The following is a 25986-nucleotide window of genomic DNA, read 5'->3' on the forward strand; positions in this document are numbered from 1 at the left end:
TTTTTATTTAAAAAAAAAATAAAACAAAAAACTTGCTATTTGCTTACTTCTCCATGAAGACAAATTAAGTACAAGTAAGTTTAGCGTCCGAAATTTTCAGTTTCTAATGTTTTGTAATTAATATAGTTCATTCTTTTTATTTTTTTATTTTTATTATGATTATAATTAATTATTATTAAAGTTCTGTAAATATATTTTTTAAAATGCACTCAGAAAGACACCCATTTATTTTATTAAATTTATGTTTTGTGTAAATAGAAAAAAGTTATTTTTTTTTATCCTTAAAAGTTTTGTAAATATTTAATATTAAAGAAACTGTTTTGTAAATATATATTTTTTCTTTTAAATCTTAAAAAGTTTTGTAAATATATTTTTTAAAAATATCTTGCTTGCCAACATTCGCTATTTGACGTGTTTACAAACAACCAACGGCAATATCAAGGTCGAACAACCGGTGTCCCTTGAATTGTTCGCCTATCTTTGTCTTCTGCTACGAGGTATCTAGTCTTTACTTGATCCATAAAATGTTGTTTGCTTTCTTTTTATATATACTTATTTGTATTTTAAATAATTTATTTCACAAAATAAGTTTGAGTTTTTTATTGGGGGAATCAAATAGGTGACTCTTTTTCTTTGTTTTTCAAACATAATAAAATGTTGTTTTTTTTGGGGGGGTTGTATTATACTATGCATAGTTTATTATTTGCTACCAATTAAATAAAGTTGACGTTAAATGGGCTGGTAAACAACAAAACAAAATAAACCAAATACAATACGCAAAAGTCCAGCTATAATTCATCACAACTTTCTCTCTCAACTTCCAGCACATCTCTCCCCACTGCCTCTGCCAACAGACATTTTATCAGAAAACTGACCCCATTCTATTTGCATATATGTGCAGTGGAAGATGAGATCTCGTGAGATTCCGCGAGACTACACCTTATAAATCCATGGCTGCCATCTTTAATTTCTCTTTCTCTCAGATCCCATCCGAAGGTAAGTTGTATGACCGCACAACACAAACACACACACACACACACACACACACACACACACACACGGGGACGCTTTCCTCTTTGATTGTTACATTAAACTCTACACTCTCCCCTGGTCTCTAGACCACACAATTGGCATGGTGGACGCGGTCGTTTGTTGTGGGCACTCCTACGAAGGGGGATTGGCTGGACTACTTCATCTTCATTGGAGCCCTCAGAAGATGTGTCAGAACCATTAGCATCAGCGTTAGGGTGTACAGTCATATCATCAGGCTGGACTTCTTATTCTTCATTGGAGCTCTCAGAAGGGTGCTGGAACTATCAGCGTCAGTGTTGGGGTTCACAGTTGTACTATTGTGGGGAATAGGACAGATCCACGGGTCATCGTTGGACGAGTCACCATCACTGCTACTCACCAACTGGTTCGTATTCAGGGCAGGCTGGATATCCTTCACATGGCGTGGAGTACCATTGACTAGCACGGCTTGCTCACTGATAATGCCAGTGATTCGCCCTCTTTGAAAGCTGCTGGTGCATCAATTATTGGGAGGCTTCACCCAAACAGTGTTCCCTAACTCATACGGTCCTCGGGTTTACTGCCGATCAGGCAGACGGGCATCTTTAATTTCTCTTTCTCTCAGATCCCATCCGAAGATAAGTTGTATAACCGCACAATACACACACACGGTGGCGCTTTTATCAATTGTTAACTATTAAGTATTCACTCAAAAACAAGAGGTCACCAAAAGTCAATAAGGTCAAAATGCCAATGTATACCAACATAACATTCACTTTTCAAAAGTTGATTTTTAGAGATATTCAGGTATGTTTTTAATGAATATCACGTTTCTGTCGCCAACAAGCAGTTTTTATGATATTAAGACCTTTATTATCCAATGTATTCCCTAATGGTTTTTAGTGGTCACCATTTTTTCTCACTTAAATGTGCATATTTGATTTGATTTGCATCGTCAGCTGTGAAAAAAAATGGCGACCACTGAAAGCCATTAGAAAATGCATTGGGCAATTAAGGTCTTAATAGCATGAAAACTACTTGCCTGCGACAATTTTAAATGTGATATTCATTTAAAACAGACCAGAATACCTTTAAAATCAACTTTAGTTGGTAAGTTGTTACACATTGGCAATTTGACCACGCTCTTTGAAAAGTTCTACTACAATTGACACATATGTAGGTTTGGTTAGATATATTGAAGCAGGATTATCTGCCCCTGCATAGACTAGGCGACATGGAGAGGAAAATTCAAAAGGAAGGATGCTACCGAAATCAGCTTAGTGACAGACAATCGATCACCCCTCATAGCTAGTAATTCCTTCAGTTGTAAACTCATTAAATAAGTCATGTTCATATTGTTGATCTCCATGGACTCGTTTTCATCCATTTATTTCTTAATATTTGTTTCTCACTGTTCATATACAGTTTCACAAGATGAATCATGTCAGGTTTTGTATGTGCTCTCCACTTATGTCAGCATTGTTTTAAGTCGTCTTGGACTTCTTGCCATTGTTAACTTCGGTGGTGTGTGCAATTCTAAGAAGTCCATTCTTTCAGACTATTGCCTTGCTGTTTTGACAGGGCTGCCCAGGCAATTTTTGCTATCGAACACAGTGAATCTGAAAATCTCACCGAAGTTATATTACGAATGAAGTTATATTACGAATGAAGTTTCATGTCAGTAACCAATTTTGATCTAACACCATTTAATACGGGCTTTGAGTCGGGAGTACTTCTGGATTGCCATATGAAATGGTTGGCGTCAAAAGTACCGCATGTTTTGTCGCAGATGTCATAGTAGAAATGAAAACAGAGTGATCTCCCTTGAGTTAAACCACGCTTCTTCGTCTGATGTAATCTTTTGACGCGTTTTATCTTTCTGTGTGTGATTTCTTATAAATACGTGAGTAATTGAATATATTTGTCTTTTGTATCTATCTACTAAGCATTTATTAAAAACAAGCTGCTATCGTCTGATATTTGATCTTTTCAAGGAATCCTGTTAGATTTATTTTAAAGTTGATTTATTTCTTAAAACTTCGTTAACAATCTGCTCGTTCATTAATTTTCACCGGTGTTTAAAAAAAAATGGTTTTGTTCTCAAAGAACGAAACATTTAAAAATAGGTAAAGAAAAAAGATTACTTAAATTTGATTATATTTTTAATGAAGAAATATTTGATTTCCACAGTAAGCAACCATAGAATTATTTTAAGCTTTTATTTTGAATAAAGATCAACGATCAATCAGTGCTCGTCGTCATGAATCAACGTGTATAAGAAAAAAAAAAAAAAAAAAAAGAAAGAAAACTAACACGTGGAATTTCTTTTCAAAATTATTTATTTCAATAAATAAAAACTGGAACGGTATGTGTAGAATATGTTTGGGCCTTACGGGCCGTGCTTAAATAATAATTATATTTAGAAAACCATTCTTGAAGGGGGGATTTGTTAACTATTCTGTACTTTCACCTAACAATTTAATAGTAAGCAAACGATACCGTATAAAACTAATTTAACTTGAAAAGTATTTCAGTTCTTGTACAAGAATCCGATCTAAAAAAAATTAATAAAATTTCGAGTGCTTGTCAAAATAGTCGACAGATTGATTTTTTTTTTGTTAATATATGGTTTAAGCAAAAACGACAGTACTTACTTAATTGTCATGTCGAAAATAGTATTTAAAGAAGTGCAGTGTAACCCGGATAAAAGAAATGAAAACGGATATAAGAGAGATTTTCCTTGGTCCCAAAGCCTGTGTTAATATACAGTGTAACCCGGATATAAGAAAGCCGTGAGGACTTGAGCCGAAGTCTCTTATATCCGGGTCACAATGTACAGGGTGGGCCAAAATAAGGGTCCTATTTTTAAAGTTATTCAAATTTAAAGATAGGATCCTTATTTTGGCCGACACTATTAAAAAATTAGGAAAATTCATCGAGTAGAAAATTATTGGTATTTTCTACGACCTGCCCCAGTGCCCCAGTCCCCACTGCCCCAGTGCCCCAGCATAGTATAAACACCCCCAACCACCCCATATATCCACTGTATTCACAATCTTCAAGAACAGCTTTCGGAATAAACACATTCCAACCTCACTATGTTAAGAACGGCTTTCGAGGTTGGGGGATTATTCCGAAAGCCGTTCTTAACATGGGGAGGTTGGGGTGTTTATAATATGTTTGGGCACGTCGTAAAAATTTACCAAATTATTTATAGTTAAAAGTAATTTTTACAAAAGTTGCATTTTCCCTAGATGTGAACACCTTGAAGATTGTGAATACAGTGGACATACTTATCTCGCTTTTCGTCACTTTAATGGCTGACGTTTTGTTTTAGCCGATAGTGATAGACCTTTTTTTTTTACTAAAAACACAGTAGCAGTTGTTCTAATCGATGAATTTTCGTAATTTTTGGATATATTACTATTTTCGACATGAAAATAAAGTACTGTTGTATTTGCTTAAAACCACATATTTGAAAAACCGATTTGTGGACTCTCTTAACAAGCACCCAAGCTTTGTAAAGTGTAGTAGTAGGTGTATCAGAATTTCAAAATGGGGGGGGGGACGGGGGAGGGTGAATTTTAAAAAAAAAAAAACGTTTGTCGAAAATATTATATTTGGTTGATTGGAAAAAGCATAAAATTTCACATTGACCCTGAAAATATCGTAAAAATTGAATCAATAGAAAAATTTTGATAAATTTTTAAAGTTTAAAAATTGAAAAATATTTAACTCGTAAAATTCGATTTCATTACGTTAAAAAAATGGCTGCATTAAGGCGCGCCGGCACTTTGTAAACACTGTTTTTTTTAGAAAAATAAAAAATATTTCTATTATTTTTTAAACAACTTTAATAGTTTATTTTGGAAGTATATTCCATAAAGAAAATAAACAACTCACTTTAAAAAGAGAAATTACGAGTTTTTTATATTTTATTCACAGTTTTTTGTTAGGGGTGTCAAAAATTTCCCCCAAATTCTGATATGCCTAGTGGTAGGGTTCTAGCCCTTGATGAGGGGGTCTACAAGCAGAGGACAGACAGACAGACAACCAGTAAATTGGAATTAGTCATATTTATGAAGAAACATTAGAAGAAAAAAACAATCCCCATCTGGCATCAATTGAAATGAATGGCTCTCGTCTTCAGGAGGCCTCAAGTTTTGACAAGCTTCTGGGCTTGACCATTACTCCTGATCTTAAATGGAACACGTATATCAAATCTGTTGCCAAGGCCGCTGGAAAAATGGTGGGATCTTTCTATCGATCCAGTAGATATCTCACTGCTGATGCAATTCTCTATTTATATAAGAGCCAGGTACGTCCAAGGATGGAATACTGTTGCCACATCTGGGCAGGAGCTGCTAGAAAGGACTTGTCCTGCCTTGATAGAGTTCAAAATAGACTTCGTAGCCTCGTAGGAGATGTCCTTTTCTCTTCCTTGCAACCTCTATCTCACAGAAGAGATGTTGCGAGTTTGTCTCTGATGTATCGTTATTTTCATAGAAAGTGTTCGACTGAGCTTCAATCTATGGTCCCCCCTCGCAAAACTTTCACAAGAAACACTCGTCTAGCTGTAAACACTATCAATAAATCCCCCCACTCTTTATCTGTGCCTAAATCTAATCTATGAAAAAAAAAAAAAGAAAAAGTACAATGTGAACAAGTTCTAATTGAATCGTCCCCCTAAGTAATCCAAGTTACAAAATTCCCACTGTTTACTATGCTAAAATCACAATGACTAATGTATACCTATTAACCCTTATCCTTGAGTGGCCTCTGGGCCTTGATAAGTGGTGACACCCATGTAAAAAAAAAAAAAAGAATAGGTAGTAGGAAACGATTTTGCCAAAATAAAAGAAGGCGACTGAATTTCCAAGTGATTCCTATGAGTGCTAAAAAGCAGATGGCTCTAATTGCTATCCTCTTTCCTTCTCTGCTTCGTTGTAATTCGCTTTCTTCCTTGCTCCCGCAAATCAAGGAAGTTTTCACAGAAACATGGGAACTCTTAATATTTTCAAACAATGAAAATCGTTCCAAACTCGCACCATAAATAAATAAACAAACACCTATATACGAATGTAGTAAGCCAGTGCCAGACTTAAAAATTCCTATACGACTTGGTCAACAAAATCTGTTTTAGACAGACTTTACCAGCCGCGCATGCACAGAAGAACTCAAGAACGTATTCTCTACAGACACCCCCCCCCTCCTCCTGTGCCCATTGGAGCTGGAGGTGGCAAGGCGGAAAGAACTCAATGACTTACATATTAGCTTCTTTCATCTCGTGCACACATTCATAAAGTCCGGTGAATAGAGAGGAATTACTACTCACAACTATATACATAGTAGAAGAACAAGGTAAACCAACACACACACATACACAATGGTACGCTGCCAAATACTCATGTACATATATTGCTTTGTATATGACTTTTCTCTCTATCTAAGGCCTTTGACAGGGTCTGTCATGAAGATCTTATGAAAATTAAATCCTATAGTATTACTGGACGAATACTTAATATAATCAGATCCTTTTTCGACAAGAGAAAAATTCAGGTTATACTTGGTCATACATCAAGACAGCATGATATAAATGTGGGTGTGCCACAGAGGGCGATCCTTGGACCTTTTTTTATTCCTATAAACGGCCTCCATAAGAAACGACTATGACTATTAACCCAACTTCATTCACCAAACGTCTAGGCTCCAAACGTTTGCCCCATCGCTCCAAGGTCACATCCCTGTGGCTGCTTTACAAGTACTTTCATAGAATGTACTTTGCTGAACATACATACACATTCTCGACTAACCCAACAAGCAGCAAAATCCCACCCCATTCACTGTTGAGATTCCTAGATGTCAGAAAGCCTTCTACTCTAATAGTTTCTTCCCTCGAACTGCTGGACTTGGAATTTCTTCCCTGTTTCCTGCTTCCTTGACTCTGCTAACATGCAAAAGTTTAAATGTAATGTGAACATTTTGCTGCTCAACTCTCTACAGTTCCCTGTTAGGTGCAATCACAAATAGTCGCCCCTTACGTTCAAAGTGGCAATATACCTACCGTGTTTGAATGAAAATGAGTAAAAAAAAAAAAGAAAAAACATGTTTGTGTACGAGGGGCGTGCAATAAGTAATGCCCCCTGACCTACTTCCCATAGCAGTAGAGCAACGAAACTTGGCACAGTTATTAGTCTTTCTCTACATAGGAACCACCCAGAGTTATGCATTTCTCCCATCGTTTGATGAAGCTCTGGAGACCATTTTTGTAGAAAACCCCAGGTTGGTCCTCCAACCACGACGTGACTTCAGAAATCAAGGCTGCATCATCTGGGAAACGCTTTCCTTTCAAAAACAACTTCATGGCTGGGAAGAAGTGAAAGTCACAGGGTGCAAGGTCAGGAGAGTAGGGAGGATGAGGTAGGATTTCATAACCACACGCCTGTGCTTCTGATTTGGCGACATGCGAGTTGTGGACCAGAGCATTGTCCTGCAGGAGGAGGGTACCTTTGCTAATCTTCACCGCCTCTTGATTTTGATAGCTTACCTTAATCTCTTCAAAAGCAAAGCATAATAGGCTCCTGTACTTGTGGTACCCTTTGCCAGGAAATCTGTCATCACTACTCCGTCCTGGTCCCAGAAGACTGAGCATGACTCTGCCAGCGGAGGGCTGCACCCTTGCCTTCTTTGGAGGTGGTGAGTCCAAGTGCTTCCACTGCATTGACTGGTCTTTGGTCTCTGGATCATAGTGATGGACCCAGGTTTCATCCTGTGTAATCAGTCTTTTGAAAAACTTTGACTCATCTTCTTGGCACATCTCCAAATTCATCCTCAAGCACTCGACGTGTTCTCGCTTCTGGTATGGTGTGAGCAACCTGGGAATCCATCTGGCAAACACCTTATACATATGCAAATGGTCATGAATGATAGTTTCTACAGACCCTGTACTAATCTTGACATCTTGGGCTATTTGGCGAATAGTAATGTGCCGATCTTCCAAAATGGCAGCCTCAACTTGACGGACAGATGCCTCATCAATGGCAGAAGGGGGTCGACCAGGTCTGGGAGCTGTTTCCACAGACTTCTGGCCATGTTTGTATTCACGATGCCAGCGTTTTACAAGGTCATATGATGGGGCATTATCACCGTAAGTTTCTTTCATTTCATCAAAAGTCTCCTGTGGTGTGTGTCCTTTCAAATACAAAAAACGGATCACTGCTCGACATTCAACAGGCTTCATTTCACACCTGACTCAGTTCAAACATCTGTAAAACAGAAACCACAATTAGTTCAGAGCTGTAGCTGTAATTTGCCACATAACGTGTAGAGATTTAAATCATTGCACATGCAAAATTTCAGCTAGATCAGACAACTGGAAGTGGGTCAGGGGCATTACTTATTGCACGCCCCTCGTAGATGACTGAAAATATTTTTATATTCTTATTTCTTGAATAAAAATGTTTTGTTATAAATTTTTGTTTTTCTCCAATTTTCAGTTATAAAATTCTGTTTATGTTTTAAATAGCACTTGCTACCTGGTGACCCTTCTATTCTCCCATGTTTCATTTTATCTCCATTTTATATGCATGCCCATATCTCTATCTCTGCTATTACATGGAACTGTGTGTGTGTGAGTTCATTCCCTATGGACTTGAAAACACCTGGGTCGATTTTTATGACCTTTTAAACACAAAGGTACTTTATGTGCATTTTTTTTTTATTTTTTTTTATTACATTTTCACCCCAAACAAGGCACATTGCCACTTTGGTGTAGGGGGCTACTATCAGGGGCAGCAACTACTGGGGCACTATGTTGGGATTTGGGCAGCAAGATGTCGGTTCACGTTACACTTGAACTTCTGCATGTCGGTACAGTTAGGGAAGCAGGGACCTGGAATGGAATTCCAGAGTCTAGCGGTTCTGGGGAAGAAACTACTGGAGTAGAAAGATCTTTTACATCTAGGGATCTCTGTGTGGGGGTGGGATTTAGCTGCCTGTCGGGTTTGTCGAGGGTGTCTACGTCATGGGGGCACAAGTGTCTGCCGTTCGTCAGAGCATTCATTATTAAAATACTTGTAGAACAGGCAGAGGGATGCAATGTTTCGTCGATGGGACAGAGGCTGAAGCTTCTTAGATAGGTTTTGTATCAGAATGTCTTCAATAAGTATCAATAATCAAAATAATCTGATGAAAGAAGGAACAATCGATTTTAACCAAAGTTAACATCACAAGTGCATCTGAGAAGTTTTATTACCACACAAGCCAAAAGGCCTAGTGTATAAAATCAACAGTAGGTTCTTTGATATAACAGGGACACATTCAAAATGAATGTTTCTGTTCAAGGCATAACTGCACTATGATACTTGACTTTTTTATTTTAAACTTAAATTCAAGCCATTATCACTGCACAACCAGTAAGGCCAAGCATATCAAATCAACAGTAGGTTCTGTGATATGATAGGGGTGCGTTAAAAAAATTAGTGATTTCATCGATTTCGATGGCAATGAAAATATGGGTGCGTGAAACATTTGTTGATCATGATTCAGTTCAGGAATGCGTTCGAAACACATCTCTATTTAAAGCACAATTGAGCCATGATACTTGACTTTTGAATTTTAAACTTTAATTCAAGCTATTATATGAAAATAATGTTATAAAATCAACAGTAGGTTCTCTACAGTGCAATGTAGACTACAATGTATTATGGACTGTTACTGCATGAAGGTATGTGAAGTTTACTCCTGGTGATCTGCAGTGGGTTCACAACTATAGCAATTAATAGATTTGATTGAAAAATTGGCGATTTCACCGATTCCAGTGACAAAAGTATTGGAAGTATAGAACATTTGTTGGTCGTCATTCAATCTAAGGCAACAGTAAATTAGTAATAGATAATTGTTGACCCCAAAACCCAATGCAGTCGTGATCATGGAAGCATGTAGTTAATTGTTTAAGATTTTGTTAATTAAAAAAAATTCTATTACAATATTATTCGTCATTGTACAGCATCCACCTCTCATGTCAACTTCCTAACAGCAGGATTAAGCAAGGGGGAATTTTTCTCTTGGCACCAAAATCCAACAAAGTCTATGCCGTTTCTGAAATGACCTTTTCCCTGTTGATTGCAATATTTTGGTAGTTCTGTGCAGTTCTAGGAGGGCCCCCCCCCTAAGTTTTGCCTTTTTTTGAGAAAGGTTAGTTTATTGTGAATTGCCTGAGCCACCTCTAACCGGGAATGTTGACTCAGCTTCCCAAGCATTTTTTACAGGCCAGAGTGTCCCTCCTGAGGGAGGAGGGCTGAGCTCTTTAATTCCACTATTCGAGCCTTGTGTCATATCTTACTACCATGGGTGGGAAATAAATAACATCAACTTCATAACACGTGCGTTAGAAGTGATATGATCTCCTGCAACCTGATGTTGGATCTGATTACATTGATAGTATGAGATACTGCCTGATGTTGCCTACACCAGAGTAAAGGACATTCAGAGCACTCGAAATATCAAAACTGGATGGAGAAGAATTTATTGTATTAAAAAGAAATCCTAGGGTTGTATTGGGGGCAGATGTACTTTTATAAGAGAGCGCCATGTGAACCGGGATGTTTCCGATTGTGATTTACGAAATAGATTGGAAATGACTGCGTCATTGCCAAACTATCAATTAGATGTTCATCCGTAGAAAAAACAATGATCATTTGATTATCCTAGAGAGATGGTGTATGGCACACACTGAACTGTGAAACAAGGGTTGCACAATCTCTAATGACTTTTCTTTTTAGTCAGTGCTGCTTGATTTCAGTGGCAAGAAGTCCAAGATGACTTAAAGTGGAGAGCACATACAATACCTGACATGATTCATCTTGTGAAAGTGTGTGTGAGCAGTGAGACACAAATATGAAGAAATAAATGGATGAAAACGATTCCATGGAGATCAACAATATGAATATGGTTTATTTAACGATTTTACAACTGAAGGAATTACTAGGTATGAGGGGGGGATCGATTGTCTGTCACTAAGCTGATTTCGGTAGCATTCTCCCTTTTGAATTTTCCTCTTCATGTCGCCTGGTCTATGCAAGGGCAGATAATCCTACGTCAGTCTTTCTAACCAAGAGTAGATAAATGATGCTTCAAAATGGTTCTTGGCAAGGGAAATAATTTAAGGGAACAACGAGAACGAGTTATCTCCCCTTTCACATAGATTTTCTAGATTTATTTATTTATCCATCTAACAATTCTTTTAGTGTAGTATCTGCTCTGATATGACGCTTCATCTTTTCTGTCCTCCGTTAGTGAAGGAAAAATCCTGAGGCAATTTTTATTTTTGTTCCAACCTGGAGTGCCCCTTTTGGAGGAGCTGAATTTTCTTATTGAAATCTGACCTTGTGTCTAACTATACTCTTGGGGAGGCGACAAGCAAATAGAAACAATTTCCTAACCATATACTTTTTCTAAGTATTTACATATATATATATATTAGTGATGAGTTGATTTCAATATGTTTCCCCAATTCCAAGACAATTACCGATTCTGTTTTAAACTCTACGTCGGATTAACATAAAAACCTACAACATGTTCATATATTTTCGTAAACATAAAAATGCATTTGTTTTAGTTTTATGGATAGTTTAGAATGAATAAATATTTATCATTTCATCATTAATAATAGTCATAGTAAATTAAGTTTTAAAGAAAACCGAACAACAACAAAAAGAACAATTAAAAGAATCGTTTTTGGCATCAGAAATTGGACACAAATTTTTCGGATAACAATTTTTTTGATTTCCGATCCTAACACTAATATGTGTATATATATATATATATATATATATATATATATATATATATGGCAATTAAGCTACACAGAATATTCTGCGTTTCATTCTTGTGAGAATTACAATTTGTCAGGCTTATGAGCTTATGAGCCTGATGAATTCTCACAAGAATGAAATGCGGAATATTCTGTGTAGCTTAATTGCCATACATATTTTTATAACTTACTACCTAGCTCTACCTATGTATTGAGCACTGGTGAAGTAAATACTGAAAATTTACACATAAAATTATGTTTTCATATATTAATTTAAGTGATAAAATGAAGTAGTCATATATATATATATATATATATATATATATATATATATATATATGTATATATCACTAAAACTCTGTAGATCTTGCTTGTTCCCGTGCACAATTGATGATGTCATCAAAATGATGATGTAACTAAAAGATGATGCCTATTAAAACTAAGATGGGAATAACAGAGCATGACAGATGAATTAAAGAGCTGGAAAAGGTGAACTGCTATGAACTGGTGTTGACCATAAAGGTCTGGAAGAAAAGCAGAACTTGATAATAAAGGGAAACAAAATATATTGAACATAAACGCAATAACAACAAATGAAGAGTGTAGGTATACATGTCCGACTGCCACGGATGCAAAACTGGTGCGTAACCCGTGTACTAACATTGCGAGATATTATTCCGGTGTTTATAATAAGTGGAAAAGTTCAATATTGTTGGTCAGGTGGACACACCACATAAACTATTCATTGTGTTGCAGATTGTTGAGCTGCGATAGTAGAGAGTGGGTATACATCAGTCTGACTGCCATAAGTGCAAGACTCGTGCATAACCATTGAGAGAAATATTCTCCCAATGTTTATAGTAAGTGGAAGAGGTCATTATTATCTGCAGGGTGGTCATCACAACATGAACAAAGAAAAACCTGATGACGATTAAAACTGACCTGAAAACCAATCTAGGCTCCCAAATCTTCGAGGTTCACCATTGGAACAGTGAGTAGCTAGAGATCATGTAATTGCTGACTTCAAATCGTCAGGGTTGATCGACCTACATGAGAGAGAGTGGTACGGATGGATGGAGCCGGCTCAACCCATGCCGGGTGAATTCTGTTTCAAGTACAAGTATAGTGATTAACATTGAAATATCGTGATGTCATCTATACACATAATAAATTTGAGTTGCAGTTTCCCTTCTTAAAAGAGACTTGATATGAACTTAACTGAACACTTCAAAATATTTCAAACTCACCAAATACAAAAGCTAAAGTTCATTATTATGCTAATTCTGATCAAATCTCTCAAAAGCATATTTTCACACAGAAAATGGCAAACACTTTACCTCTCTACTTAACCAGTCCTCCTCTTCTCCTCATTTTACCACCATCAGTTTATTTACTAATATTGGTATTCATTTTACACAGCTTCTTAATGGTATGGATGTTCAAAATTATTGATAATCTTTGCATTTCATTACAGTATTAACAAATTATCATCATACACATAAACAATGCATTACACAGAATAATCTTGACATTTAGTGATCACTACAACATTAGAATATCTTTCTTAACATATAATTAATCACACTCTCTACAATCTCTACAAAGCCATTATTTGCCCATACATGGAGTATTAATGCCACATTTGAGCTGGTGCATCTACCACTAGTCTCTCATTCTTACACAGGATCCAAAACAGTCTCAAATTTAAATGGTCCCACACTATTGGCCAAGCTCCAACTTCTGTCCCATCACAACAATGTTGCATCCTTGTACCTGTTTTAAAAGTACTTTAATGGAATGTGCTCTCATCGAACTCATAACGCTTGTGCTTCTTAGACTAATACAACAAACAGCAAAATCCCACTCCTTCACTTCACATAGGAAGATGCCAGAAAGACTTCTATTCTAATAGTTTCTTCCCTCAGACTGCTAGATTTTTTAATTCCCTTCCTGTTTCCTGCTTCCCTGACTGTACTAACCTGCAGAAGTTTAAATGTAATGTGAACATACATCTTGCTGCTCAGCTCCCCACAGTCTCCTGTTAGACACAATTCCAAATAGTAGCCCTTTACATTCCAACTTGCAATATGGTTTGTATGGAGTTAATAAACATTCACCAATAGAATTATGAGTATTATTCACAAAGATACTGATTTTATCTACTTGCCAAAAAACACGAGACATGGTCATCAAACTTCAGTCAACTATTACAGTACCTATACTACAACTCCATTACAGAGACAACAACTACGGATAGCAGTGATTGCTGAGAATGCAGTTAGAAGATTCGAAGTTCCTATCCGTCGCGGTTACCACCTGACGAAGGCCAGAGGAATAGTTGGTAGAAACGTCGTGAAACAACAACTAATAAAGATGAAAATAATAGTCCACAATAAATAAATTAGTATAAATGGTGCTCATCTCAATAATGAATTCCGATTAAAATAATATATATGTTTATTTCATTTTAGTATTTAATTTTTTTTTTTTTTTGCAAAATATTTATCAACAGAAAGTTTATTTTTTTCTCCAAGAAAAGATTTTTTAACCATATATATTGTTAGATATAAGTACAAGTTTTTTTTTGTTTTCTTTTTTGTAACCATATTTTTTTTCTTGTTTTTTTTTTTTTTTCAAGACTTGTTGTTCAGTCAAGTTCTTTTGGTGGCACTGTCCATTTGTACATCTCCAGGAGAAACCATCCTGTACATACAATCTTTTTTTAAGTTTACAATTGTTGTATCGCATTTTGGGGGGACAGCAATTTCTTCTCCTGACAATATGAGATTGTCTGCATCGATGTTTTCATTTCTTTATTTCATGTATAGCTTTATTTTCTTGCCTGTCATTGATCTGTTTGGCGAGTTTGAAAATATATTTGTTTGTCAACTTTTTTTTTTTTCATTGGTTTAGTCGCTTTCTTCCAATTCGGATGTCGTCTACTTCCATTTAGATAGCGCTTTTTCATTGGCTAATCAAACTCCCAAAAATTCAATTAAAAAAAATAATAATAAATAAATAATAAACTAATCAGAAAATAAAAAGTCCCCCCCCCCCGCTTAATATCACCTTAAAAATTACTAAAAACATAACAGAAAAAAAAATTAAATAAATAAAATAAAAAGTTGAGTTAGCGTTTCCACATTTGAACGATGCTCGGGCGACATGATGATTGCCGGTCTCGCCCGATCCATGCTTGACGGGAATTCACGATAATTCAGGTCAAATTATGCAAAAGTACCCAAAATTTAAAACACCTACTTTTACTTACTGTAAAAATATTTATATTTTACTATTAACATTCTTATTTCGTTTTCATTCTGCGGTTAATTGTTTTTCTTTTCTTTAAAAACAAAGGTGGTGGTGGGGGATCCTTTCTTTTTCTTTTCATGCCTTCTTTTTTTTCCATTCTTTTCTTTTTTTCATTCCTTTCTTTTTTTTTCATTCCTTCTTTTCATTTCTTTTTCTCATATAATCTGCCGCAGGTGCCAGTTTTGGTAAGGTGTTTAGGTGCGGTTCTTTTTCTTCTTTTTTTTTTTCTTTTTTTTTTCTTTTCCTATGAAAACGAATTCCTGAGATAACTTCTTAAATTTTTGTTTTTGATTCTTTTGTGAGAGGCGGTTGGGGGGGGGGGCGAATATTACCTCCAGTTTTACAATGTTGCCACTCGAAATTAGGGTTACTGGTTAAAGATTTCATTAATTGTTCAAAACACTACATCGACAGACAATGAAGGATCCAACACTTATGCAGTTAACCAATTTGTTTCGAGAACACCCCGTTCATCATCCTAATGGGAGTACATTTTATTCTATTTTGGGGTGTGGGGAGATGGTGATTACAGCGGTTTTATGGCATTGTCACTTGGACTTAGGGTTAATGGTTAAAAATTTCTCATTTCGAACCGATTTTTCAAATTTCAATTATTTTAAATTTAATTATTGCAGAAACATTTAAAATAAGTGTATCTGATTTCCAACTCTTAACGTCAACATTCCTTTCCCGGGCAACGTCGACACAGAAGCAACTAGTCTATGAAATAAGAATGCTTATGCTGTACTCAAATAATATTTAGGAATCCATTCTTCACATGAAGATGAGAGGGTATTTTTATTTTTTTTTTAACTATTCTGTACTTTCCCCTAACGCTGTAATGAACAAAAGATACCGTAAAACTTGAATTTAACTTGAAACTCCTATTTATAAAATAGCACAGTCCAGTGACGTGAAGAGAACTTTTTCAGAGCAGATTCTCACGTGAAAAAAAAACAAAAAAAACAGTGTTTCCATGGGGCACAGGTTTACAATATTATGTTCCTCTGAGAAGGGCACTTTTAAAATAGAAGTAAACGGGGCAAGGTGCTTGGGCACCCCTAGCACCCCCCTCCCACCCTGGCACAGTCCATAAGTACTAAAATGAAAGAGAGAAGGTGGGGTGAAATATCTATTGTCTACTTACGCCCAGCGAACAAAGAATACCAACAATGGAAGCATAATTATGTGAAAGTTGGAGAATCTGTTATTTCCAAACTGTTGGAAACTGAACTGACTTTGTGATTAAATGTGGTTAAATTGTATGCAAGTAGACAATCTCAACACATGTGGCATTTAATTAAGAACATCTTATTTGTTGTTGTTATTGTTGTTTTTTTTTTTTCTTTTCTTGAATTTTTGAAATGATCATGCCTGTATCCTGTTTAGGGCCTAGAATTACCCGTCTGTGTAACACAATACCATGGGACTGCTTCCTAGCTGACTATAACATGATCGTTTTCAAATCTAATGTTAACAAGTTCTTGTTGAGTCGTCCTCTTAAATAATCAAACACTACCAACTGGCTGCCTGGTACTCATTAGCACTTATCCTTGAGTGACCTTTGGGCCTTGACAAGCAGTGACCTCTACTAGTAGAAAAGAAAACAAAAATATACCCTCTCCTCCTCCTCTAAAAACTTAGTAACTCTGATAAAAGTTAAAGAGAGCCTAATAAAACACGAAAGCAGATAAGATTATTTGGATTCTTTGGACTTCTGGTCTTAACTTGAGTATTATTTTTTACAACGTTTCGACCCGATGTAACCTCCGAACTTCTTCAGGAGTATCTTGTTGAACTCTGGAATCTGCACAGAATTTCGAACGGAACCGTTTATTTAATCCATGGGGACAGCACACTCTCGTTCTGTTAGCTATGATTGAGTAGAAGTCCTAAGTAATTTGCAATTATATTTTGACTGTCGCCCGGACTGAGGATTGAACCTTCAATCTCCAGAACAGTGTAACTTTTTTTTTAACTGGATTCTATCGAAGACCTTATCCACTACAAGAGTTTTAGGTTTGACAAACAGATACCAAAGTTCAACAAGATACACCTGAAGAAGGTCAGAGGTTACATTGACTGAAACGTTGTGAAAATAACACTCAAGATGAGAACAGTAGTTTGAAAACGGCCATGTTATAGTCAGCTGGGAAGCAGTCCCATGGTATTGTTCCACACACAGGTAGTTCTAGGCCCTAAATAGTATACAGGTAGGATCATAGAACAAATATCTCTGAAGATCTTTGCTGTCTATGGATAGATTTGGATGTTGTGGTTGTTTGCATGCTAATAATTTGGAAAAGGTATTAACCCACAATTTACACTCAATTATGGGTAAAATAGCAACTTGTGGTAAATTAATCTATTATATAAAGGAATGTTGTTTTTTTTTTCTGTTTGTTTGCATTGCAAAAGCTCAGAAACTACCAAAGATACATTTACTAACCTTGTATACTCTAGTTTAGAATAATCTCTAGCAGGATATTGTAAAAAAAAAAAATCAGTTAGGAAACATTGGGGAGTAAAAAAGAAACAATTATTTGTAATACCATTCTCACCTTGATTTTTATTTTAACAACATTTCAGCCGATGTAACTTCCGACCTTGTTCAAATGCATCTCTTTGAACCTGGGAATCTTTACATTGAACTATATCCTAGAGACTCCCGAGTTTGGCATAGAGACTTCAGAGTTCTATATAGACTTCCGAATTTAGAATAGAGACTCATCAGTTTAGTGAAAATGGTTGGAGGGTCGTCAGCTGAAACGTAACAACAACTAAGATGAGAATAGTAGTCCCAAAAAATCCAAATTATTCATTTTCATTTGAAAAATTCCGAAACAGAAAAAAACAAAAAAAAAACTTTTATTAAAAAAATAAAGGGAAATAACTCTATAAATATTTTTTTAAAGTTATTTCCCCTAAACCAATTACTAGTAAAAATTACAGAAATTAGAAGGTAAAAAAAAAGAAAAAAAAGGCAAACAAAAAAACTTTTAAATGTTAATATAGTCCTGGGAGTATGAGTAGACAAAGGTCTTTATTCATTCATGGGTAATGCCATGTTACTTGGCTAGTCATATACAAGGGTCGTTCCAGAAGTAAAGCCTCCTATTTTTTTTCTTTTCTTTTTAACACATAAATTTGAAGAGCTTTGATGATGGGAGTCGTACCATTAAAACGAGCAACCTTTTATGCTCCAGAATTTATTTTTCTGCATAATTATCACCATTCTCAATGCACTTTTTTTTACCAGGAATTCAATGACACATCTCTGCTTCTAACGTGCATTCATGACAGGGAGTGCTTTTTTAAGAGTCTCACACCATCAATACTTGCAACAGAGGGATTAAACTTTCAGATCATAAATGTATAAGTTCAGTCATCATAACAATGCAATTTGCAATCCCCTCTGATCTATTTGGGCGAAATAAAAAAAAAAGATAGGAGGCATTACTTTTGAAATGCCCCTCGTAAAATAAATCATTTAGAAATAAGTATTATGTCTCAACAATAAATGACTCCAAAATTGGGTTGATTTGCTGTGAGACAAATTAAGCTAAATATCTTTAAGGAGACAACAGACCAGTAGAATCAAGGTCATTATTAAGGTTGACTGTTTTCTGTTGGGCTGAATTATGGTCCTGTTCATTTCTAGAGGTTCCATCCTTCCAGATTTTATCTTTTCACCTTTTGAGCGAATATTACTAATCTCCCGAGGCGCCCCTACTAGGGAATGACGATGGGGCTGTGCAAGCATTTTTTGTTAGTCAGAGTATTCTTCCTTTATGTCACTGGTTTTTCAAATTCCACTTTCCTGACTTTGTGTCACATCTTCCTGCCATGGGATGGAAATGAATAAAAATTTTTTTAAATCTCCAGAGATAACAGAGCAAAGTTCATTGTATGCATCCCTTTTTTAAACAAGGAAAGCTTTTATCCTATAGTGATTTATTTATTTATTTATTTATTTATTTATTTTATCCCAAATGTAAGAAGGAATATTTATTAAACCTATGGGTCAAGCATAACAAAAATAAAATGTTGCCTTAAATTTGAAGAAGAAAAAAGGTTGTTTACTTTTTTGTATGCCATTTTAAGTTTTTTTTTTTTTTAATAATAAATGTTTACCAAACAAGATGACAATAAAAAATAAATGTATCAACAAATTGTTTAATTTTTCTCCCCAAAATTAAAATTTTATTTTGGTAAAAATCTATTTAGGTTCATATTTAGATTCCGCGACTGGTAGTTAGGATCAGTGAAATAAATAAAATCTTGGGCAATGGAATATTGCATAATATTGTCTGTTGTATATATATACTAGCTGTACATACCCGGAATTGCCAGGTAAAAAAAACAAATTACCAGGTAGAAGGTTTAGTCACATACTATTTAAGATACACCAAATATCCTAAGTTGCTTCGATTTTCCTAAAAGTTCACCATATTTTGGATTTTTGCAAGCATAAAACATAGTCATCTTCGTCTATGAAATTCAAGCAAGGAAATAAAATCCCATAACTTAAAGGAAATAACTCTTATGTTGAATGAAAACTTACTTCCATTTTTAAGCGCAGTTGATGTTAGGTACAATAATAATTGAAAGTAAACTAAATTAAATGCAAATTAAATTAAAAATAAATTAAATAAATCAACTTTACATAATATTTTTAAACAGATTACTTAAAACGATTATATTACTAATTTCCATTAAAAATGTATACCTAATTATTAAAACAGATTTTCTTTAATGTAATATGCAAATGAAATAACCTCTTGAATGTTGATTCCTTTTTGAACATAAATATATAGAAATTATGCTGCAGTAAAAGTATGTAGAGTCCATTTTCAGTATTGAAAACTATTTGTGAAACTTTTTGTATATATTAACAATCGTGAACAAACAGGCAGGAATATGACTTTATTATAAAAGGTATATGCTAAGTTGTGTGAACACCCATTAAGCTTTTACCTTGAAAAGATTGGTCTATAAAAAGAATAGAAACATATATTTTCCCACATCTCTCTTTCTTTCTCTCTCTCTCTCTCATTTATAAAAATGAGAATGTGTGTGTGTGAGAAAGAGAGGACACTTCTCAACCTATATATACTTAACGAAATTTTTATTATAAAGACATGAAATTTAGTCTATAGGGTGTTCAGATATGTGGAAAACTTTTTAATCAGTTTTCATTTGGAAAGAAAGGGCTTCTAAAAGGTAAAAAGGTAAAAATTGGGAGTCATCGGATTTTTCTGTTTGCTGTTTCATGATCGCACATGCGTGAATGATTCATATTACCAATTCCTTATGCTAAGTATAAGTTGGTTTGAAAACACCTTTTCAAAAAGTGTTTCGCACTAGCCGAATGGTAATCATACTTGACTCACTGTCTTTATGTTTTGGTTTCAATCTCGGCTTGAGTATTTTTTTTTTTTTTTTTTTTTTAACTTACAAGAAGTGAACGGTTTAGAAAAAACATAATAATAGCATGCATATGTCTCAGTTTGTGTATGAATTAAAATATAATATTTATGCATATTTTAGAACTGGGCAACACCAGCCGGCCTGCTGGTATATCCATAAAAGTGAGAATGCATGTGTGCAGACACTTCTCAACCTATACAATCAACAAATGTTTGATCTACAGATTTGAAATTTGGTATATAGAGTATTCAGACATGTGGAAAACTTTTTGATCGGTTTTCATCTGGAAAAAAGGGCTGTTAAGGGGTTAAAATTGAAAATTTGGTATGTGGGAAGCCACCGGATTTTTATCTGTTTTCAACTGTTTCATGACTGCACATGCGCGGTTGTGAAATATAGCAGCTTCCTTATGTTAAGTATAAGTTTGTTTGAAAGCACTATTTAAAAGGCATATCTAGTGGGTGTAATGGTTTGCATGCTTGACTCACTATTTTTAGTCTTTGGTTTCGATCTCAGCTTGAGTATTTTTTCACAAAAAGTGAACTGTTTAGAAAAGCATAATACTCGCATGCATATGTCTCTGTTTCTTTCTTTCTTTTTTTTTTCTTTTGCTTGAGTTTTTTAAAAGGAATGTAACATTTAATACCTTCGGTATTTGTTTATAATCAATTAGAATTCTGTATTAATTAAAATATAATATTTATGCATATTTTATGACCGGCAGCCTGCTAGTATATATATACTAGTATATATATATATATATATATATATATATATATATATATATATATATATACGCACACACATGCACACGTTTTACTTTTTTGTGTCAGTTTGTATGTGTTTATGTTGTGTCTGCATTTTTTCATTCACTTAGCCATCATTTTCATTGTAATTGTTAATTGACTTATTAGGATAATTAATTACACTTAAAGACTTTAACAGAAGACAGATTAAATTCAAGCAACCAGCTATTCTCAACGTGTCATTCATGGACTCCTTAATGTTGAATATTCTTATAGTGGTTGTCTATGGGTAGTGTTTCTCCTCTTTCTGGTCTATCAGGACGCTGTTATATGTTATATATGCTGTTACATGTACTATGTATTTTTTCTGTGAAACAAACAGCTGAACTCATGTCATTATGTCTCCTTTGACAACTCTATCTATCAACAATAAAATAAATCGTCTACTTTATAATAAAGGCCCATGTGTATTTATTTTGCATAGGCAGCTGGCTTTGACCACTTTCTACCACTTCGTAATTTAATTTCTTATCACTACTTTAAATCGTTGAAAAAGAATTAATTGATAAAAAAGGCAAAACTAATTGATAAAAAGACAAAACTAATTGATAAAAAGACAAAACTAATCGACACAAAAAAGAACACAAAACTAATCAACAAGAAAAGCAAGGCGAAACTAGTCGACGAGAAAAGGAAGGTGAAACAAGTCGACGAGAAAAGGGAGGCGAAACAAGTCGACGAAAAAAGGAAGGTGAAACAAGTCGACGAAAAAAGGGAGGCAGAACTAGTTGACAAGAAAAGGAAGGTGAAACAAGTCGACGAAAAAAGGGAGGCGAAACTAGTTGACGAGAAAAGGGAGGCGAAACTAGTCGACTAGAAAAGGGAGACGAAACTAGTCGACTAGAAAAGGGAGGCGAAACTAGTCGACCAGAAAAGGGAGACGAAACAAGTCGACTAGAAAAGGGAGGCGAAACTAGTTGACGAGAAAAGGGAGGCGAAACTAGTTGACTAGAAAAGGGAGACGAAACTAGTCGACTAGAAAAGGGAGACGAAACTAGTCGACTAGAAAAGGGAGACGAAACTAGTCGACTAGAAAAGGGAGGCGGAACTAGTCGACAAGAAAAGGGAGACGAAACTAGTTAACTAGAAAAGGAAGGTGAAACAAGTCGACTAGAAAAGGGAGCCGAAACTAGTCGACCAGAAAAGGGAGACGAAACTAGTCGACTAGAAAAGGGAGACGAAACTAGTTGACTAGAAAAGGGAGGCGAAACTAGTCGACTAGAAAAGGGAGGCGAAACTAGTCGACTAGAAAAGGGAGACGAAACTAGTCGACTAGAAAAGGGAGACGAAACTAGTCAACTAGAAAAGGGAGACGAAACTAGTCGACTAGAAAAGGGAGGCGAAACTAGTCGACAAGAAAAGGGAGGCGGAACTAGTCGACTAGAAAAGGGAGACGAAACTAGTCGACTAGAAAAGGGAGGCGAAACTAGTCAACTAGAAAAGGGAGACGAAACTAGTCGACTAGAAAAGGGAGGCGAAACTAGTCGACTAGAAAAGGGAGGCGAAACTAGTCGACTAGAAAAGGGAGGCGAAACTAGTCGACTAGAAAAGGGAGGCGAAACTAGTCGACTAGAAAAGGGAGGCGAAACTAGTCGACTAGAAAAGGGAGACGAAACTAGTCGACTAGAAAAGGGAGACGAAACTAGTCGACTAGAAAAGGAAGACGAAACTAGTTGACTAGAAAAGGGAGACGAAACTAGTCGACTAGAAAAGGGAGGCGAAACTAGTCGACTAGAAAAGGGAGACGAAACTAGTCGACTAGAAAAGGGAGGCGAAACTAGTCGACTAGAAAAGGGAGGCGAAACTAGTCGACTAGAAAAGGGAGGCGAAACTAGTCGACTAGAAAAGGGAGACGAAACTAGTCGACTAGAAAAGGGAGACGAAACTAGTCGACTAGAAAAGGAAGACGAAACTAGTTGACTAGAAAAGGGAGACGAAACTAGTCGACTAGAAAAGGGAGACGAAACTAGTCGACAAGAAAAGGGAGGCGAAACTAGTCGACTAGAAAAGGGAGGCGAAACTAGTCGACTAGAAAAGGGAGACGAAACTAGTCGACTAGAAAAGGAAGACGAAACTAGTCGACTAGAAAAGGGAGGCGGAACTAGTCGACTAGAAAAGGGAGGCGAAACTAGTCGACAAGAAAAGGGAGGCGAAACTAATTGATTAGAAAAGGAAGGAAGAACTAAGAATGGATTTGGAAGAATAAGATAAAGACTTGGCCAGATGCAGTTTAGTTTGGGAGACTACTTCTAAAAGCCGTCCAACACATGTCTGCATGTAAAACAGACATTAAGCTGAATATGATGATGCCCATTGAGGCATAACTCTATTCTGTTCATATACCAGTTATTCAGTAACAAAAGAATATGCACGCAATAGAAACATCTACTCATGTTTTCCCAGTATAGAGAAAACTAAAAGTAATTTTTTGTTTTTTGGCAATAACAAATTTTTGTTACTTTCTCTTCCATCGACACTCCCATAGTTGTCACAGGAAATTCGATAACCTTTCTCTATTCTCTTTCTCTTTTTGTTACTAACACGATTCGGTCAACAACTATCTCATATACAATTTTGAACACAATTTATTACAATTACAATTCTGCCCATGGCTAGAAAAAAGGCAGTCTGTAGTTGAATGGGGTTTTAAGTAGATGATAACATTTAATGCTACTAAGACTAAGCTTCTTTCCTATAACAACTGAAAAAAAAAACCCTTCTCAACCATCAATTGCTAAATAACACCGTAGAGCTCATCCTTCAAACTACTCAACTTTGAAAATGACCATGCTATGGTCAGCTAGCAAGCAACCCCCAACCATAGATGGACTGTTCTAGGAAAGAATTTTTGCTTAGTTTTATGCACAAATAAAGAATGAGGGAAGTTATTGTAACTAGAAAAGTATGTTGGCAAAACCATAAATTGGAGCTCAGTCGAGTGATTAAAGCATTATGCTAACAAAATTAGATCTAGTTTGATAACAATTTTGTGCAAATTATAATTTAAAGACAAAACTATACCATAATAATTGAATTTAACTTTAAAAATCCCATTAAAAAAAATAATTAGATTTTTTTTTTTTTAAATTGGATAGTATTGTTTTTCTTTTTTTAAGGATAAAACTAAATGAAAGTAAAACAGACTGTTTGGGCAATGCTGAGTAGTTACAGCTATTGAACATAAAAAAATTTTTTTTGTTAAACATTCTTGATACTTTGGGCTTGGGAGGCAGGTGGGTGGGTCAAAAGCTTAAATTTACTGGGTTTTTTTTTCTTTTACCAAGCTATTTAAATTTATGGAGTCTAACAACATTGCAGATGAAATTTTATTAAAATTACATTAAGTAGATTTATTACCAGAAAAAAATTATGATCTGAAAATTTCAGATTCAATTCGTAGCAATCGGAAAAGTTTAACAAAAGATGTTTAGTGAATGGCACTGTCGCTCTGCTATTCAATGTTCAATTTTTCTAAAAATTCTCTCTACGAGGGTCGTTCCAAGAGTAAAGCCTCTTATGTTTTGTGAAAAAAAAAATGATTCTATTTAGATTTGATTGTTTTGTAATAAACACAAGTGAAGCATGCATGGTTCCCCATGAGTGCACAGTGAACGAGGCATAAAAAATGACTAAGTTCAGCATTTACCCTCCCCCTTTAGCCCCAAAAGTTCCCAGGGGACGTCAAATTCTGGTGAAAATGAACAAACAATGCAGTTTAAGGCCTTAACATATGTGAATTTGAGTTCTGCACCATGCAAAAAAAAAGAAATAAGTAAGTCCATCATTTGCCACCCAACCATTTAGCCTCAAAAGTCCCCAATGCCTTAATATATTTAAATTTGAGTTCAGCACCATGCAAAACTGCTAAATAGACATACACAGAAAATTTTGGATGAATTTTTATTAGCCCCAAAAGAGCCCCTGGGGCACACCCAAGAGTTATCGCAAAGTATAGACAAACAAAATTATATAGAAATCAGTTACAACTTTTCAGATAGTTTTATAAAAATCAAAGGCATTAATTTTTTTTTTTAATAAGCAGAAAAGTGTGAATTTTAGCCATTTTAACCCGAAAGGCGTAGTTATTGAGAAAAGTGCGGACAGACGAACGGACAAGAGTGAATTCACAGGTCCACTCCCCTTTTGTCAGGGGACAAAAAAATATTTATTTATAAAAGAATATGTGAATGTTAGAATGCAAGAAAATTACTTACATGTGAAAGAACCACATAGATGGTGGCATTTGTTAGTTGATTAAAACAAAGCAAAAAAGCAAAAGTGTATCAGGACCTATAAGAAACAGTCATTCCCTAGAGTTAAATGTTTGAATTCCGATGTTCTTATATTCTTCAGCGGGGAGCAATTATTATTTGGATCTTTTTTTTTTTTTTTTTAAGGAATCACACTTATCAAGGCCCAGAGGCCACTCGAGGATAAGGGTTAAAGAGTGTACAGTAGTCAAAAGGACAATATAGTAATCGGGAGAAGTGTAAATTTGGTAAATTGGATTACTTAAAAGGAACGGCTCATCAAGAACTTGCTTACGTTGGACTTGAAGATGACCATATTGTAGCCAGCTGGAAAGCAGGCAAACGGAAGAGAGTTCCACAGATT

The 25986-nt window shown here is 35.4% G+C and overlaps 1 protein-coding gene across 2 annotated transcripts in view; it reads left to right on the forward strand.

The window, feature by feature from the left end:
* The first annotated feature begins 2812 nt into the window (after nucleotides 1-2812).
* Nucleotides 2813-25986, forward strand: part of LOC145248185 (tyrosine--tRNA ligase, cytoplasmic-like) — a 98259-nt gene continuing 75085 nt past the window's right edge. The window contains exon 1 of one of the 2 annotated variants that reach the window (XM_080110039.1): nucleotides 2813-2914. The gene's annotated coding sequence lies outside the window, so the exon portion shown is untranslated. The remainder of the gene's footprint in view (nucleotides 2915-25986) is intronic. The other variant, XM_080110040.1, reaches the window with a different exon arrangement.

This window comes from Euprymna scolopes, chromosome 26, assembly GCF_053919585.1.
Source record: "Euprymna scolopes isolate OS-2025 chromosome 26, ASM5391958v1, whole genome shotgun sequence".
Taxonomy (NCBI): Eukaryota; Metazoa; Mollusca; class Cephalopoda; order Sepiida; family Sepiolidae; genus Euprymna; species Euprymna scolopes.